This window comes from Bidens hawaiensis, unplaced genomic scaffold, assembly GCF_021521415.1.
Source record: "Bidens hawaiensis isolate Kalapana, Puna unplaced genomic scaffold, B.hawaiensis_p1.1 tig00010730_1, whole genome shotgun sequence".
Lineage (NCBI taxonomy): Eukaryota > Viridiplantae > Streptophyta > Magnoliopsida > Asterales > Asteraceae > Bidens > Bidens hawaiensis.
The window spans coordinates 738,146-756,842 of record NW_027491820.1 but is presented as its reverse complement, the minus strand read 5'-3'; the positions used below and the strand labels follow the sequence as shown (position 1 = coordinate 756,842).

The 18,697-nt window shown below is 32.0% G+C and overlaps 2 pseudogenes across 1 annotated transcript; both read right to left on the bottom strand.

The window, feature by feature from the left end:
- Nucleotides 1-748: 748 nt before the first annotated feature.
- Nucleotides 749-1,932, bottom strand: LOC143535975 (RNA polymerase II transcriptional coactivator KIWI-like; annotated as a pseudogene).
- A 2,856-nt stretch (nt 1,933-4,788) lies between these two features.
- LOC143535989 (peroxidase 47-like) lies at nt 4,789-6,492 on the bottom strand (annotated as a pseudogene). The gene is made up of 4 exons (XR_013135811.1): nt 6,280-6,492; nt 5,790-5,978; nt 5,510-5,672; nt 4,789-5,326 (listed from the first exon to the last, which is right to left on the bottom strand). The product of XR_013135811.1 is annotated as a peroxidase 47-like (transcript).
- Between the last annotated feature and the right edge of the window lie 12,205 nt (nt 6,493-18,697).

Below are 18,697 nucleotides of genomic sequence, written 5' to 3'. Positions count from 1 at the left end.
AAGAGAGCGGTGAGGCATTAAAGACCAGGCAGTAAGGGAGAGGCTTCAAGTGCTAAAGAGGTGGGGCTTTAATGTGGTATCAGGGTTTTAAACCAAGTTCCAATTCAACTAGCACAGCTCTTAGGCGTGTTGTTATGGGCTGCAACAGGGGCTTCAAAAGCTTATGTGGCCTGACTTAAATATTCAGCACATTGTGACGAGACGTTAAAGACCGGGCAGTAAGAGAGAGACTTCAAATGCTAAAGGGGTTGGGTTTTAATGTGGTATCAGGGTTTTAAGCCATAAAACAGTGCTAAGGGGGGTGAGCTTTAGCTTGACATGTCTCTTAAATAAGAGGTTTAAAGCCCCTCCACAATAACCATCCTTAAATATACCAACATCTAGTCTAAACTAATCATTAATTTAACTAATATGAACTTTATAAGTAATCAAACTATACTTTTTTAATATTTGATAAGCAACTCAAGTAATAACAATGAGATGTAAAAAGCCTAACTTGTTCAAGAAAAAGTGGAAAATGTTGCGGGTCAACTTGGCCTGACCGACCAAATTTAAACCCAAACCGGGTTGGATTTAGACACCGGTTAGTTAAACCAAAACTGAACCGCATGGGTTAAAATTGGTTTGAACCCTATACTTAGAAACAGTCAAACCCGACCCTCAAAACCGATTTTAACCAAACCAGTTTAGAAAAAAGCTTAATTCAATCATCTTTAACCAACCAAAACCAATTTGAGTACAGAACTCAAACTGTGCACCTCTAACTCAACTAACCCGTTTCGTCACTGGTAAAAAACAAGTAGCAAGAAACTGCAAATGCTCCATTCATACGAAAACACCACAAAACTACATTCCATTCCATTAAAAACATACCAACAAAGATCCTACAAACTACATCCTTCATTCAGATAAAACAAAACAACCATTTTCGTTTTACTTGTTACTAGCATTTACTAAGCAAGAGCCTTGTCGATTTCATCCACATGAGCATGAAGTTCTTTCCACTGCAACCATAATAAAAAAATATCATAAACCTAACATTATAATTTAAAAAAAATCAGTTTTAACACCCGCAGAAAAAACAGCCATTCAATTACCTGATCCATGCTCAACGAAATACCTGAAATTACAAACAAAAAGGCCATCACTAAACAACTAAATAAAAATTCAAACTCTGAATTTTCAAAATATAAATATTAAAACTAAAAAAAGATAATGGCAATGATGAAAATAATAATAAAAGAAGTATGAAGTAACCAAGATAAAATAGTTTAGAAAAGAGAAGCATAAATCAGAAATCAAATAAAGATTTAACAAGTTTGAAGTTTTGCTATAAGCAAATGAGCTAATAAACAAATCAAAATTTTGAGGTTCATGTATTTGAGTCAAAATTAGGGTTTGTAAGAAGCTGATTGACCTGCAAAACAGAGTAAAGATACACAATTTCTGAATTTAAACAAAACTTATTTAAAACCAATCGTAAACTAAAACCCTAATCAGCAACTAAAATACAGTTAAATTCAGTTTAACCCCATATAAACCCTAATTAACTTAAACCATCTTTGTAACCTACTTCAAAAACCCTAATTAACAAACATAAGCCCTAACTCAATTCATACAAACATCAAACACAAAAAACCCTAAACCCTAATTAGGCATTTCAGTAAAGACCAAAAACTATACCTTTTTTACCGAGCATTTGCTTGCCGTCTTTGATGTAAAACTCACGGATGTCGACAACACCTTCCCTTGCCAGTTCCGAACAGAAACCCTACGGTTTTTGGAAACCTCGCAGATGAAGATGCTGCCGTCTTCTTCTTCTTCTTCTTCCTCGCTGTCATTCTTCTTTGAGGTTTTCTTGGGAGGAGCGTGGTCCGAGATGAAGTCGTCTTCCTTGTCCTTGTCCTTGCCTTTCCCGCGCTTGAAAGACATCTTGGCTTCTTTGATTACCTCTGCACCGCACTCTCTATTTGTTTTAAGGCTTGGACTGAGTGTTTTTTGAGCTTCGAACCTTTGATAACCGATACAAGAGGCCCAAGTTCGGCCCGGTGTGCGGGTTTGCTCTTTCAAGAATTGAAACCGGTTGGAACTGATTTCGGGTAATGTCAACAAAAGTCAAGAACCGGGTCAGGTAGGAATCGGTTCCAAGTTTGGTCGGGTATGTGACCAGGTTTGCCGGGTTTTTATTTGGTTTCGGGTAGGGTCGGGTCCGAGTTTTAACCGGGTAGAGGTGTAATCGGTTCCGGTAAGTCCGGGTCGGGTCCAGTTATGTGGAGAGACACAAAACCTGGTACGTATCCACAGCTCGGGTACGACCGGTTCCAGGTCGGGTTTGGAACCGGGTTTTTTTGCCACCTCTAGTACAGGTGGTTGTTTCAGGTTAGTTCAAAAATCTAGTTGTTTCATGATTTTAAATCAGGTGGGCATCGAGATTTTAAAGGACATTTGGGAACCGGATTTTAAATATGCTGTTAAATTTGAGTATTAATAGGTTAAAGATCATCTATAATTCTATGTTTGTGCTAATGAGATTCGGGTTTGCAATTCTTACAAGGTGTTTGATTAGATGCCAAATTGAAGAATTTTATTGATATTATGTAAAACTTGGTTTTAAGTTTGCTTTAGAACTACATCTATCCTAATGTCACATCCCGACTTAGGGCTTAGACGTGTGACCCAAAGTTGGTACCTGTTTTGAAAAATATATCAGAGTTGCGGGTTGATTTAGCGGAAGACTTTATTTAAAATAAATTATTATTAGTATTATTATTATTTTGAAAACTTCTCGGATATTGAATATCCGAGTGCTTACAAATAAAATATTAATTTATTTCAAAATCTTTTCGGAAAATGAATACCCAAGTGTTTAATTTATAAAGTTTTGTTAAACCTGTTCATATTATTTTTAATAATTAAAACTGAGCCATCTTCATATAGCGATCTTCTATCTCCGTGAGTAACTCAAACTCTTGCTACTTGTACTATACTTGTGTTACACCTAATGTGTCAGGTGTTACACCTAATGTGTCAAAATATTTTTAAAAGTTAACATATTTGATACGAAATTTTGCCAGGTGTTACACCTAATGTGTCAAAATATTTTTTTATCAATTTATTTGGATTTAAACAATGAAAACGAGGTTGCATATTACAAAACTCTAACGAGTTAATTGATATTCTATAAACCTATGTACGTATAACAAAAATCTAAATATTAGGGTTTTAAGCATACACGAATTGACTTTAAAATTGAAAAGATTTAAATGATTGCTAATCAATTATGTGATGGTTTTAATTCTATAATAAAAACTGCTTTACACGCTTACTTCAATTGTCAAAGATTCGTTATGTTTTGTAAACTTGACTAAAGCAAAGTATGAAAAGAATGTACAAGGGAGGAGAGATGAGTATTTCATTATTAATAAATTCATACGAATGAAATACAATAATACAATGATCTACTAGGTTGGAGCCCGTGTTTTACATAGATGAAAAATATAATAAAATTAAAAATTGTTATATGTAATACATTAATTATAAGTGAATTAACAAAATTATTTAGAAGTTAAGAAATTTAACACAATAACTACTAAAGTGGAGTCGAGAAACATCTTTAGTTTGAAAAATGGGGTATTGGGTTCAAGACTTGTATTATACAATAATTTATTTTTTAAAAGAAGAGATGATAAAATAAAAAACTGCTCACATGACATATAGTTAGAAGTTAGATTAGATGCTCAAATTAGATTAAGATATATATAGTGGTAATCGAATTATATGGACCGAGACCATATTGCATATCCAATTCATAATCTAGAAATAAAAGAAGGGAAATCACCAAAATTAGTAACACACTTAGACCAATAAAGTATGAAAATACCACTTTTTTAAACTATTAAAATCTTTAGTTTTCTCTTCATTCGTCGACCCTTCATCTTCTGCACCATTATTTTAAAAATAAATTTATTTCTCTTGCACCATATGACGCATCGATATCATGTTGCACCGTTTTCTTCTGCTCTGCCACCTTTGTCCGTGTCATTATAAAAAAAACAAAAAACAAAAAAAACCATCGACCCACCAATCACTATTTAACTAAACTAACCTATTACATGCATTTAACTAAATCAAGCAACTAACTAACACCATTTCAAGTCAGAGTGAATTGTGACCCGAAATTCCCTTGGGCCCTCTTTCATCATTCCTCTTTCTCCTTTTCCTTTTCTTATTTTAAAATAATATTTTAACTTTATATTTGAAGTTAAATAAATATTTTAAATTATCATACATAATTCATACATATTATCTTCTTGTTCTATTGCTATTAGAAACCAAACGTCACATCCACATATATATTATCTCATTAACATTTTTCTTTAGCATATATGTTATAGTATATAATTATATATGTAAAAAGTTCACACATCAAGCAAGCTCATAAAAGCTTTGCACTTATTGATATATGATGTATCTATCATGGTAAGATTACACATAAAGCACTCTGCGCTTATTTATGTTAAAAGTGCTTGGAAATCTTTTGAAGCCTGACCACGAGGTTTGATCAAGGTTTGGCAGAGTAGCTTTCTAAGTTTCTAAAAGTTGAAGATACAAATCAAAAAATAATCGGATTAAGTGATACTCTTGGTATATATAGTAGATTTTATCACACCCCTAGGAGGTCTCTCTCCACTGGCATGTTTTTTTGGAACACTCAAAGTAACACAATTCAAAATCATGATGAATTAAGTTGTTTAGCGTATTATTAATGGAAATTATATTTTTACATGCATATATTAAACCACACAATTATCACCACTTCCATACTATTTATAATTATACACCTAATCCAATCCAATAGTACAAACCTTAGAATAGAAAGCTAGAAAGGTATATCAACTTGCTAACACCACTCAAGACCAAGTTGATTGAAACCAATCAGTTGAGTTTGCGGCAATTTTGACGAACTTGTCCGGTCTCTTTAACATCAAGCAGCCCCATCTTCACCATGGCTCGTTGGAAATCAAGAAAGAACAAGGCTTGGTTCATCGCGTACATGTTGACAATGTTCCTAGTCTTGGGATCAGACATCAAGGTTTGGTCTGAGAACAGGACCCCGGACTGCCATTGAAGCGCCCAATAGTAAGCATTATCGAAAGTGTTTCTTGTCGCGTCAAATGGTTGTTCTGCATTATCTCCTGCGGCACATGTCTTTGTGAGCGTTTTCGTGAACTGGGTGTCCAGGCTTGGATCCACATCATGTGTTGAATCGAAGTTTTTAGGCGGTTCTTGAAGGATGAGCATCGAGCCACTCCTAGTGTATGTCCACCTACACTCATGATCAATAGTAATTAGTCCATTTAGCACGAGGTGAGAATCTCAAATATGTCATGTGAAACTTGTCAAATTGTAAGAATTCAACCAAGTACTATTAAAATACCCATCTTAATCTTATAATTCAAAATTTTAATAAAATTTAGATCATTGTTTATTTTTTTATAGAAAAGTTTACCAGAAAGAGCAACCAGATCTTGAACTGTGAAACCCTTTTGCCCAAACATTTTAGTCAATTCACTGCTGTTGAAGACTGGTGGAGGCAGGTTTCTTGTATCTTCTATTTTGGATCTTGTTCCATCTTTTCTTCCTTTTGGTATATCATAAACCGGGCCACCAGCCTACACCATTAACACACACACACATATATATATATAGTGTCACAATTACATTCATTTAAATTAAATTATCCTTAAAGCTACACAAATATATTATGAGATATGTATATATATACTTACAAAGATAACGGCTTCACGGGCAGCCATTGCTACAATATCGACACAAGATACTACGCCAGGGCACTGGTTTTCAAGTTTTTCTTTGGCATCGTCGATGACTTCGTAGCCCCTCAAGCTCAAATTCGCAGGAGAGTCTTTCTCTGCTGTGTTGTCGTTGGTAGAATCAAGTAAAATGGATGCATCACAACCCTGCACATACGTAATTAAAACATGCCTTAATTTTAAAGATCAAATGATAACAAAACATGCAGCCAGAGTGGAACCAAAGGGGGTCAAGAGGGTCCGTTGACCCTCCGTCCACAAAAACTTGTTGAATTTTTATATATAAAATCTCAGATTTCTTTTGAAAAAAAAAAGATGATTTGGACCCTCTAGCTAGTTGTAGCCGATAGAAAAAAAAAATTCAAAAATAGCATTATGATGACCTCGATAAAGAAGTTATGCTTCCGCCACTGAAAGCATGTGAAAGTAGAGTTAATTAAGCGAGTACCTGAATGAAGCAATCATGAAAGTGCATCCTGATAAGACCGGCAGCAAGTGTTGGGTCGGCTCTCAAAGCTGAGTTCACTGAGTTCCTGACAATGAACTCGGCCATGGGGCAACTCATGATGTAGTATTGCATGCTGAGACCGTTACAATGTCTTAGCATGATCACCAGCATTACCACCACTGACATCATCATCTTTGTTGCATCAAACCTCATGATGCTAGCTGGCTTGGTGTAATACTTTTTTTTTGTTGATAAAACTTGAAATTAAAATTGGTCTATTTAAATATGTAAAATGATTGATTGGTGGCAAGAAGCGTAAGAATGAAGAGAGACTATGGAAGCAAGCTGGATATGATATGATGTATTTGAGTTGTGATGAAGAAGCAATATTGCTCTACCATATGCCCATATTTATACAAACAAGAATGTCACATCATCAATAATATTTCAACTTTATATTAGTTTATACAAACAAGAATATCACATAATCAAGAGAAATTTTCTAATATAAACCATTTGAAGAGAGAGAAAATGAAATATGGGACCTTCACACAGTCTCTCATCTTAAACTTTATGATTTTGAATGAAGAACAAAGGGTTATGAAGAGATGAAGATCAAAGTGTTAGGGAGATGAAGATTCAAATTGTATCTAATATAGGATTTGGACGGAGTAGGAAGGAAAAATATTAATCTCGTCTCCTTGGAACAAATTTCTCTCAAATGCATTTGCCAAGACAAAATTCAAGAGGAACAATTTTCAAGAGTTGATGATTTGTACGGATCATGTAGGAAACATAAAATAACCGTCTGGAAAGACAGTTTTTGAGAAGAAGATTTAGTGAGGAAATATGAACGGCTCCCTCAACATGTTCAAATATTTGACCGGCTTGTCAGATTTTTTTACACATGTCAATATATAATTGATGTAAAAATCTCATCGTAACTTATCTCAAATTGTCGTCTCAGTTTATATTTTTTAGTCCATTTTAGAAATCTTGAAGCTTTGTGGGCAAACTCCATTTTCCCTCTTAAAATGGTCAATATCGGGAATTTTCTCCATAATCAATTATATTTCAACTTTATTATTGCTTTTATTCTTATTATTGTCAATTATTATGTATATTTGTAACAATTGATGCAAATCTCATACTGTTAAGTTATGTCTACATGAAAGATAGATATTGCTCTTACAAAATGTATCTTATCACTAACGCATTTTAGACGTAATGTTTGTGAATGAGAGAAAAGCTACATAATTAAGCATGCTCAAGATAGAGTAATCCATGAATGAGCATGTGTTGTGAAGTTTCACTCGGGTAATAAAAAAAATGGTATGACTAGTCGCCCGAATAGACAGCATTAATAGGCAGGAAAGTCGGATGTTACCATATTGATCATATTAATCGGGTATTTTAAGATGCAGTTCAAATAAAAATCATCTTCAATATAAAAGAGAATGAAATATTATACTTTATAAAGAAACATTATTTACCAAAAACAAATAAATTATAATAGGCATTTTTTTTTCCTTTTTATAGATTTTAACCATTCCAATGCTAATTATGTTCAATTTTTTTCATGAAGTCGTAGTTGTTTAGCTTGGAATAAAGTTTTTTTTTTAAAACAAAATGTTACTCCTAATCTAGGCCCATAGCCTCGTAATACACGCTTTTACCCAGGTTTGAATATAAAATCTCCTCTCTAAAACACATGTGTCTCTTTTAAGTGAGCTAACCCCACAAAGTGACATGTATTATGTCTTCCATCTACTTTGCCTATACTTTTTGTTCGAGTAATCAAATAATTAAAATATGTTAACACAAATATTTGTATTAGTATGTTACAAATTTGTCGCATTCTGGAACAGACAAAAAGATAAATAGATATACTTACTTTACAGTTTACCCTCCATGATCTTTATTGTACAAGATCGATGTTTGAAATATTACATTTCGGGAACAAACCCCCCCCCCCCCCCCCCCGGGTTTATCATCAGCGCCGAATAAAAATCATTTCGAGCGGGAACACCTCCCCGTTGGAGAATGGCTATTTGATCGTTCATTTGTTCAACACCCACCTATGAATATTAATAAACCATTTATTGGTGACGATAATAAAAGACCCGTTACCAAAAGATCCGGAAATTAAAAAACCGGCGTCATCAAGAGGCAATCTGAATTTGGTACCCGTAATAGCCGAGTTCACATCTTTCAAAATTAAAGGAAAGAGCGGCCAAGAAAGACCGTAAGCGAGCCGAAGATAAACATATTAAGCATGATGTGCATCAAAGTAAATCGAGAGAAACAATCCTAAATCAATATGAAAGTGTTAGATGCGGTGGCCTAATTTCATAGTGTGTTAAAGATTTGGTTGTCAAGTAATACTATTTTATTGAACTAATTACATGATATATATTGAGGAAATTGCATGTTAGTTAGACACGTACCACATGCCACTTAATTATTCTAAATTACTATAATATTAATTACCATCTCCATTCCATGCATTTCATCATTAATTTGTCTTCGTGATAAAGATTTCTAGTGGTAACTAAATATTAAGTGGGTAATTATCGGTTAATTTATGGGCATATTGTGTATGGCTCATGCATAGAAAGTACTCTCCAAATCCAATTACTATTTCAAACTTCAAAAGAGAGAGATTAAAATTATATATTATTGAAAATAGCAACCACACATAGTGAAATCAACTCAAGGTATGTGTTATGGGATTACATTTTTGGGCGTGCCACCTTGACAAGGTGAAGATAGGATGGCTGGTTCCTCTAAAGCATTAATAGATTACTGTGTTATGGATGGTATTCTTTCCATTGAAGTCTCTGGAGTCCATCATGTGAGTAAGTAAGTGTCGGTTGAGATTGAGGATAAGTCATTGATGGTTTTTCCATGACTAGGTCTGTGATAACCGGGTTGAAGCCTTCGGACAATGGGCCTTTCAGGTCTGATGAAGAGGGCCGCTGCAACTAAGTGGATTATTTGAAATCTTAGCTTGTTCATGGAGAACCGAAGGGTTGGGGAACTTCTGTTGTTAAAGTTTTAGCTTGTTCTTGGAACTGAAGGCTTGGTGAATTTCTATTATTGAAGCGTTAGCTTGTTTATGAGAGCTGGAGGCTTGGAAGACTTGTTTCTTGTATATTACTAGAGTTACTAGTGATGGGCTGTTTTGTGCTTGGGTGGCAAGCTGGAGTATCACAAGGCCTTCAAGTGAGAAATTGTTAGGGTTTATGAAGACCTTTGTGCCTGTACTAATTAGGCACATTTGAGTTATCTTGGGGACTAAGTTAGAAACCCTAATTAGGTCTCTATATATACTTATCTGTTGTAATAATTGTAATTTGTGGCTTGTGTAGCATCTGTCAATGAAATAACCTAGTAACAGCCCATGAATGTAAGTCCCCTGTTGGGACCGAACCACGTAAAATTCTTGTGTCGTGTTCTTTTATTTGCTGCTTCTGCATGCTTATCGTTTGCGCATGTGTGTTGTCACTTATGCGTCGCCTCTTTGTTCCCAACAAATCTTTTGAACAGAGTGGTATTCTAAGTAAAATATTTTTGTTTAGTAAACTAGAGATTGTCATTTTTTGCTGAGTATCAAAACCGTACGGATGATGAATGGTATTGTACCAGATTGATAATGACTAATCAACATCTGTATAGGTATCGGTATTCATTATTATGGTTTTCGGTTTTGATAAGTTTCAACTGAATATTTCCATTATCCGACGACGATTTAATGAATACTAGTTATGTTTAAATTCTTTTTTGTCAGCATTATGATATAAATCTTATTGTAAACAGGTTGTATTAAAAATAAAGTAATTTTTTTTATTGTAAACTTTGTATTCATATTTTTCTACTGAGTACCAAAACCATACCGACACTGTACTAGTATTATACTTCAATACTGATACCGACTAAGCAACATCGGTACCGACACCGGTATTCGTTTTTATGGTTTTCAGTTTCAATAAACTTCGCTGGAATATAATTATGCGCATCGACTTTCCGGCGATGTTTTAGTGAATACTTTTTATTAGGCAATTGCTTTAAATTGTTGGTATTACTGTATTCAAAATAAAATATGTAGGTTATTGTAAGCTAGGGATAAACATTTTTTACTGAGTACGTGTACCGTATTTGTAGCATATCAAAATCGACCGAACAACACAGTAACGTTACCGGCATTCGTTATTATGGTTTTTGTACTAACCAATTTGGTATTTTTCTACCTTACCGGTATCTTATTCCCATGACTGATTTGGTACTTGGTTTGTGTTTTTAGTCGCTTTCGGTTTTGGTATTTTACGTACCGATTGCGATCATGCCAATATCCTTAAAGGTTCTTGTCTATGATTGGATTGATAATTTTGATTGAATATAGTTACACGTTCTTGTCTATGATTGGATTGATAATTTTGATGGAATATAGTTACACACTTTGACTACCAACAATGAAAAATGCACAAGATGCTAAGGTATTGTTAAAGATCAACCATGGAAAATAAACACTCACCATGCACCACTCCTTACTCAACAATCTTTAAACTTTTTAAATAAATATATTAACAGCTTTAAAACAATCACCTAAGAAAAAGAAAAATATAAATGTAAAATGATTGTGTAGATATACATCTTTTGGATAGTAATAAGCTAATATACAAAGTTCCCGAACTCGAATAAATCAAAATGGTTCATACTTCATAACGATTTTGATGAAAAAAGTGAGTAATAATTGGATGTGACTCCTGTTATTTTGATTTACAGTGGCCAATCTAGAATGGTTGGTCAAAGTATGCATTAAAACAAATAAAAATAAAAAAAGAAAGAAGTCTTTTATTTTTTGCGGGTCCTACTCTCTATTGTAACATGCTGATTGCTGATCTAACTTCTAAAACATTTATAATTCATACATACCGAATTTTCCGACCTCTCTCTTTATAATTAAGCTAAAAATTATATATTCAAAATTTGATCATCTTTTTAAAAATTTGCAACATCTCATTAAAAATCATTATAGATTCTCTATCACTTTTAAATCTATTTTAAAAAGCTGACATACTGTCATTTTCATGATTTTCTTTAATATATAGAGTTAATGTTCATTTTCGTCCATGTGGTTTGTTACTTTCGTCACTTCAGTCCAAAGTTTGAAATTTTGTCAATTTAATCCTTATAGTTTTAAACATTAGCCAATTACGTCCCTCCGTCTAACGGCATCTAACTATTCCGTTAGTTTAAGGGGTATTTTTGTCTTTATCCTGTTTATTTTTAGTTAATGGTCATTTTCGTCTCTGTAGTTTGATGCTTTTTGCTACTTCAGTCCAAAGTTTGAATTTTTTTCAATTTTATGTTTAATTTAGTTCAGTTTTATTTATTTTTTTATTTTTTTATTGTCTATAACCCCTAAAAGCATAATCCAAGCCCAAAACCATCGAGCATGACCAAAACAAGTCTACCTTTACTTTGTCGACAACAATAATCATACCCCCCTCGTATTTAGCTTCTAGACATTCCCTAACTCTCCCCGTTGGTGGAATTCATTGGTAAAGTGGTCAAGGTAATTCCCTAAAACCGTACTATACCGATAAAACTAAAATCGTTTCTTTGGTTAATGCATAATAGTTAGGGTTTAGAGATTAACATATTCTAGCAAGCATCTTGGTCGAAATCAACATCAGGAGGTCGAATATCCTGCATTTCCATGTTTGCTCAAGAAATCGATACACTAGATCGCATGTGTGTTCTTCAAATCGTGGTATTGTTCTTGAATTCTTCATATCAACAACTCTAGGGTTGAATTTGACGAATTTAAGAACAATACCACAATTTGAAGAACACACATGCGATTTAATGCATCGATTTCTTGAGCAAAGATGGAAATGAGGGATATTCGACCCAGATGTATGCTACGATATGTTAATCTCTAAACCCTAACTATTATGCATTTATCAAAGAAACGGTTTTAGTTTTTTCGGTATAGTTCAGTTTCAGGGAATTACCCTGACCACTTTACCAATGAATTCCATCATAGACTGAAGTAGCAAAAAAAAATAAATAATAAAAAAATAAATCTAAAATAAGTTAAACATAAAATTGAAAAATTTTCAACTTTGGACTGAAGTAGCAAAAGTATCAAACCACAGGGACGAAAATGACCATTAACTAAAAATAAACAGGAGAAAGACAAAAATACCCCTTAAACTAACGGCATAGTTGGATGCCGTTAGACGGAGGGACGTAATTGGCTAATGTTTAAAACTATAAGGACTAAATTAACAAAATTTCAAACTTTGAACTGAAGTGACGAAAGTAGCAAACCACATGAACGAAAATGGACATTAACTCTAACATATATTTAATATATATTTAAAATTTAGAGAGAGCGCATTAATAACGAACCTTCTATGAATGCTCTTAAATCACTCAACCTATTCATCAAACCCTTCCTAATCTTTAAAATATAAAAATTCTTTTAAAAACACTCTATTTCTTTCACTAGTTCACTTATTGAAACCTCAAATTATAAAAAGAATCACTTCTCTATGAAAACTACTACTCATCATCCATCAAATTATCGTGAATGTATCAAACCAAGAGATATAATAAAATAAGTGTTTATAAGTAAAATAAAAATAAAAAGATACATGAGATGTGTTAAGCCTTTTAAAATAAAAGATTTTAAAAAGTTTGATTTTTAATTAAATTACATGATAAAAAATGTTTGAGAGATGAATGGGATGTGAATGCTTTAAGTTTCTTGTTATATGATCTTTAATTGAAATTGATTTTTCAAAAAGTTACTTTTATTTCCTTCATTAATTTGTTGAATAGTTTTATATGTATATTATGACACGTATAGTGCAAACTGATTTAAATTGAGAACACCAAGAATCACATAACACGATTATATTTGGTTATGACAAGATATAATGATAGAGAGAAATAAAGACGATTATATATTACCAAACCATTTCATATATAATAGCTAAAGTAGCATGTACGGTATATTTACGCGATTCTTAAGTTTTCATTTAAAATTAAGAGGTATTGTATATTTTCAGGGACAAAGTGAAAAAAATCTAAGACCTCTAAAAAAAAGAAAGAATTAGTTCCTACAAAATTCATTTTTAAGAGATGTAAAAGATATTAAAAAAAAAAAAAGATAAAGTCGGGAATTTTGAAATTCGAACCTGCACCAACAAAGAGCAAAGGTTGAGTCTTATTTTTGTCGGTAACTCTTAAAGCGAACATAATTATACATTAAATATTTACGTATTTGCAAAAATGAGATTTTATGTAAGTTATGATCTAAATTCATAGCTTGTTTATAATAGGCCTTGAGACTCTTGTATGTTTTATTGGTGTTGCTTAATTATTCTTGAATTAACTTGAAAAATAGTATTGGTGGTGATAAAAAATGAACATGGTATAGAAATTAAAGAAAGTTCTGACTTTTATATGATGAATAGAAATAAACTGAGTAGCTATCTTTTGGTTAAAATTTCAAAGCATTATATATTACACTACACTTAAAAAAACAGTATATTATTTCAAGATGTGTTAATTACGTGTAACCACCAATCTGTTATACTTATGCGGTTTAACTAGATATATAATTATTGAAACTGTTTGATTTAATTTTCTTTGAAGCAAGCATATACTTTTCATACTAGGGTATTCATCCACTCGAATAATGAAGTTTTAAGTTAAACAAAATTGAATAATTCGAGTAATTATTTTTCTTTTGCCAGTATTCGACAAAAGTTGAACAATTCGACTCATATACATATTATATGCCCAATTCGAAATTCGATTCGAATTCGTATTAGAAACTCGAATTCGAATAAATTTGATTTGAATTCGAATAAATTCGATTTGATTCAAATTCACCTATGTCAAAAACTTTAAAAATCATAATCATAATTGCAAAACACACATACAAATTTAAAGTAACTACAATACCACATAATAATAAGTTCAAAACTAAAGTACAAATAGTCTAAAATTCAAAATGAGAAGTCAATTAACACCCATAATAGTACAGACTAAGAAACAACAGTATGGCCTATTGAGTTTAATTAATTTGTAATGGACCTTTATTATGTATGGATTTGACACAAAGTAAAATAATTAGATATATATGTATATATATATGTATATATATATATATGTATATATATATGTATATATATATATATGTATGATGTAGGAGAAGTATAGATTGAAAACCCTGTAAGTTGAGAAAACCCGTGAAAACCCTATGTAACATCGTTTTTTTTTTGTTACATGTAATATATATTGTTACATTTAATTAGAAACATCGAAAACACAAAAAAATGTTTTGCTATTTTTTTTTACATTTTTTTAGTAATTTTTATATATGTTTTCAGGAGAGGGAAAATGTAAACAAACTTTTATATTTTTTATTAATTTTAATTGTAGACCACAAGATTTAATCTTTAATTAAAAACATATGGTTGAGAATGAGTTTCTAGAGTTTTCACAACTCAAGTGTGTTTTTATTCTAACCTAACCCTGTATATGTATATGTATATGTATATGTAATTTCAATTCGAATTTCAAAGCGAATTAAAAATTATAAATTTGTATTCAATTTATATACTCGAATACGAATCAAATTCGAATTTTTTAAAACCGAATTTGAATCTTAATAATCAAATGAATCGAATTTTGAATGTTTCGAATTCGAATCGAAATCTGAACACCCCTACTTTATACGACACCAAATAAATTTAGTATCGTATGACTTGATTTTGGGCGTTATGAACATAATAATACATCACCTTTGCACCTAGCTATGTTAGAATTTCTTGTATTACACATATTAAATAAAAAGAATATTAAATAACTGGCATTCACAACAAAACTTAAAACTCAACAAAATTTGCAATTTGATATAAGCCTCATATGCTCATGCATACAATTTAATTCAACTTACTAGCGGGTCGAAATTAGGATATAGATGAGGTTTAACTATAAAATAACCAAATGGGTGAACAAACTATGAAAGATTTATTTGAAAAATAGATTATATATATAATAGATGAGAGAAGCATAACTTTGTTTATAAATAAAGCTTATTTGGTTGTGATACAGGGTGATTTTGTGTAACAAAAAAATTCGACCCAACTTAAAATTGACTTCTATTTGCCCCTTTAATACTAAGTTACTCGGTATATTCTATTAATACAAGTAACTTCTATTAATACAAGTTACTCGGTATATTCACTTATGAACACACTGGTTCATGGACGTCTACTTTGACTTTCCTACATATTTGAAGTTCCACCTGTCTTTCTTATTTTTCCCTTTGATTTATTTTATTCTTCTATACAGTAAGGCTTAAAGGAAGAGAAGTCAATCCATCTATCCAATTTTTTGATTTGTTCTCTTTTAGATTAGCATAGAGGATCGAGAATTTTTTGGACACGTTAGGAAGAATATACAATGACTGAAAGTTGTTATCATGAAACGTTAGAACAACTTATATCACAACCTTATATATTTTTATTAAGGATATTTGACAAATGATTTTTATTTCTTAAGACGATTGTAAAAAATTTTGATGCATAAATAAGCAAATTTGGTTTCCAGGCTTTGTTTACTTTGAACTATATTTTGAATATTTGAATAATGATATTGTATTTATAAACTATATATCAATATAAATTTTGTAGTTTTAAGTAATATATTTGTCTTAGTAACTAATTAAAACACTTAAATGAAACAATAACTCATATTTTAAATTCCTTTATTAAAGTGGCATACATTTCACTTGATAGGATATATATAACTCCAATTGACATGTGTAACAATGATAAATTATTTATAAAGAAAGAATTCATATAATTAGTTACATATATCATGTCAACAGAAGAACAAGATGTAATATGGGATTATTCTTACGACATGTTGCTATAATAAGTAGATAATAAACGAAGTTACATTTTCAAATAATTCGGCTAGTTTACTCAAAATTATGAAGGGCATAAAATTGTAAGGGTATCTTTTGTTTAAGAACCGCCTTACCTTTAAAAAATCATTTTATGAAAAGACTATTTGTAAACTTATGTTGTAATTCTTGTTGTTTGTGTTTTTAGCTTTTAATCATGCTTGTTGGTTTTAATAAAATCTGCAGTTCACAAAATAAAAATATAGTTATATATATAAAACGTGATATGGCCTCAATTAAATAATTTGAATAAAAAAATTAAATAAGACAAATTTGGCTTTGACTTTGGTGTGTTAGCTAGATTAAAGAATATGATTAAAAGAACACAAAGTGGGGAAGTGCATGCTACCTTGCATTGCCCCCCGAAGTGTTCTATGAGCTGGTTCCCCACGCTTCTTTTACCCAATGTGTTTAGTTTCTTTTCAATATTTCACTCTTTTTGGTCGCACAAAATATTTTCTTTTTTCTTTTACGGCCATTTGGGTCACTTCACGTATCCATCCGATCATCTTTATCCCATCCTTAGGAGAAAACCCATTATAGGTAAGAAAACACTCTGGTCAAACCTGAAAATACATATTTTTATCACATGTAAGACTTGAACTCAAAACCTTATCGTTTTTTTAATAAAGTCTATAGATGCATCACCTTAACCACTTAAGCTAAGAATCATTGGCATCTCACATAATAGTTCATTATGAAAATAATTTAAACATTTGAGTATTTTATAAATTTGAGATAAAGCTTTGCATGACTTTAGCAATTAGCCGCCCATGAGTATTATATATTTATCTTGGTTTAAGTTGTTTATCTTACTTCATGCTTTATATATATCCCATGGTTGAAACTATGAGCCACTAATAGCAAAAGAACTTTATTATCACTTACATGTAAATTGCTTGATATGATATAATAATGTTTCATCTAAGAAGTTAAGGTTAAGGGGCATGGTTCATTGAGCATCATTAATAATGGCATGCGAATGCCGCATCCTACCCCCAAAAGACTAGTGGCGGGTCCCATTGGCCCGGCTCACGGGGCTTACCACGCCTTCAATTTTTTTCTTTTTCTTTTTATTTCCTTTTGTTATTAAACAATGTAAATAAATATAATGGTGGAATATTGTGAAGAATGATGTGTTACATAGGTTAAATAATAGAATTAAATGAAGGAAAAACAGAGTTGACACTAATATGACAAATGATCAATAATAATACAGAGTGATCCATAGTGCATAGTCTAAAAACAACTTTCATCAATGAAAATAGTTCAAACTCTCTCTCTCTCTCTCTCTCATATATATATATATAACATACATTAAGTACACGAAATACGTCCAGTGTTAAAAAACCAAAAACGTTCAAGTCAAATTCCTAACCCTAAAATGTTCAATGTTAAACCTTAAAACGTTCAGGCTTAAATCCTGATACATTCAAGGTTAAAACCCATCGCTCAAATTCAAAATTGATCGATTGAAGCTTCAAATTGATGATTAGATGGATCAATTTCAAGGTTAATTGATCAATTAGGTTCAACAATTTCAATTTCAGTTGGTCAATTTGATTAGCTAACCTGTGAGCAATGATTATGATCGTGACGGAAGAAGATGGTGTTCACGATGGTAGACAATGGTTGCGACGGTGGACGGAATCGTTGGATGGTGACGGATTGCTGAACGGTGATGGTGAAGATGGACAGAATCAATGGGAGCAGAGGTGGACGAAAACTGGCTCGCGTAGTTGTGATTTTAGATTTATCATGGTTATTGAAAATCAACGTTTTAAAATGTCGCGTACCTATTGTATTACAGATCAATATATAATCTAGTAGTTCCTCACAAAATCTGTTTCTCTCTTTTTAAAATCTGTTTGTAATATTTTTCCTGTTTGGTAGCATATGGTGATGGTCTAAAGACTAATTATTAATTTTTGCTTCTCTTCACAAAAAACCAAATCAAAGATGATGTGAAAAGAAAAAATAAAATAATAGGTTATATAAACATCCGCACCCACCGCCATTCATCCATCCCACATGGTTAGTCCCAGGCCCGGCTCTGATAAAGCAAAGAAAATTTTGGACGGAAGGCGAAATAGTTTTGGGCCTTAAATAAAAGGAAGTATTTTGTTAGATTTAAACAATTTAATTTTGTTATGGGCTTAATTAGTTATAATTTAGGTTGTAAAAAACTTTTGTATAAAAATAAGATTAAACATGTCTTAAATAAGACTAGAACCCATAACCTTTTTGTTGGGAGTAATACCTCTTTGCCACTAGACTAAGCTAATGTTTATGCAAATAAGTTTAAACACTAAATATACATATTGTTTTAATAAAAATACATATAAATTTAATTAAAAAAAATCGGGCCTAGCGGAGTGTCGGGCCTGAGGCCGTCGACCACGCAGCCCCCCCTATGGGCCGGCC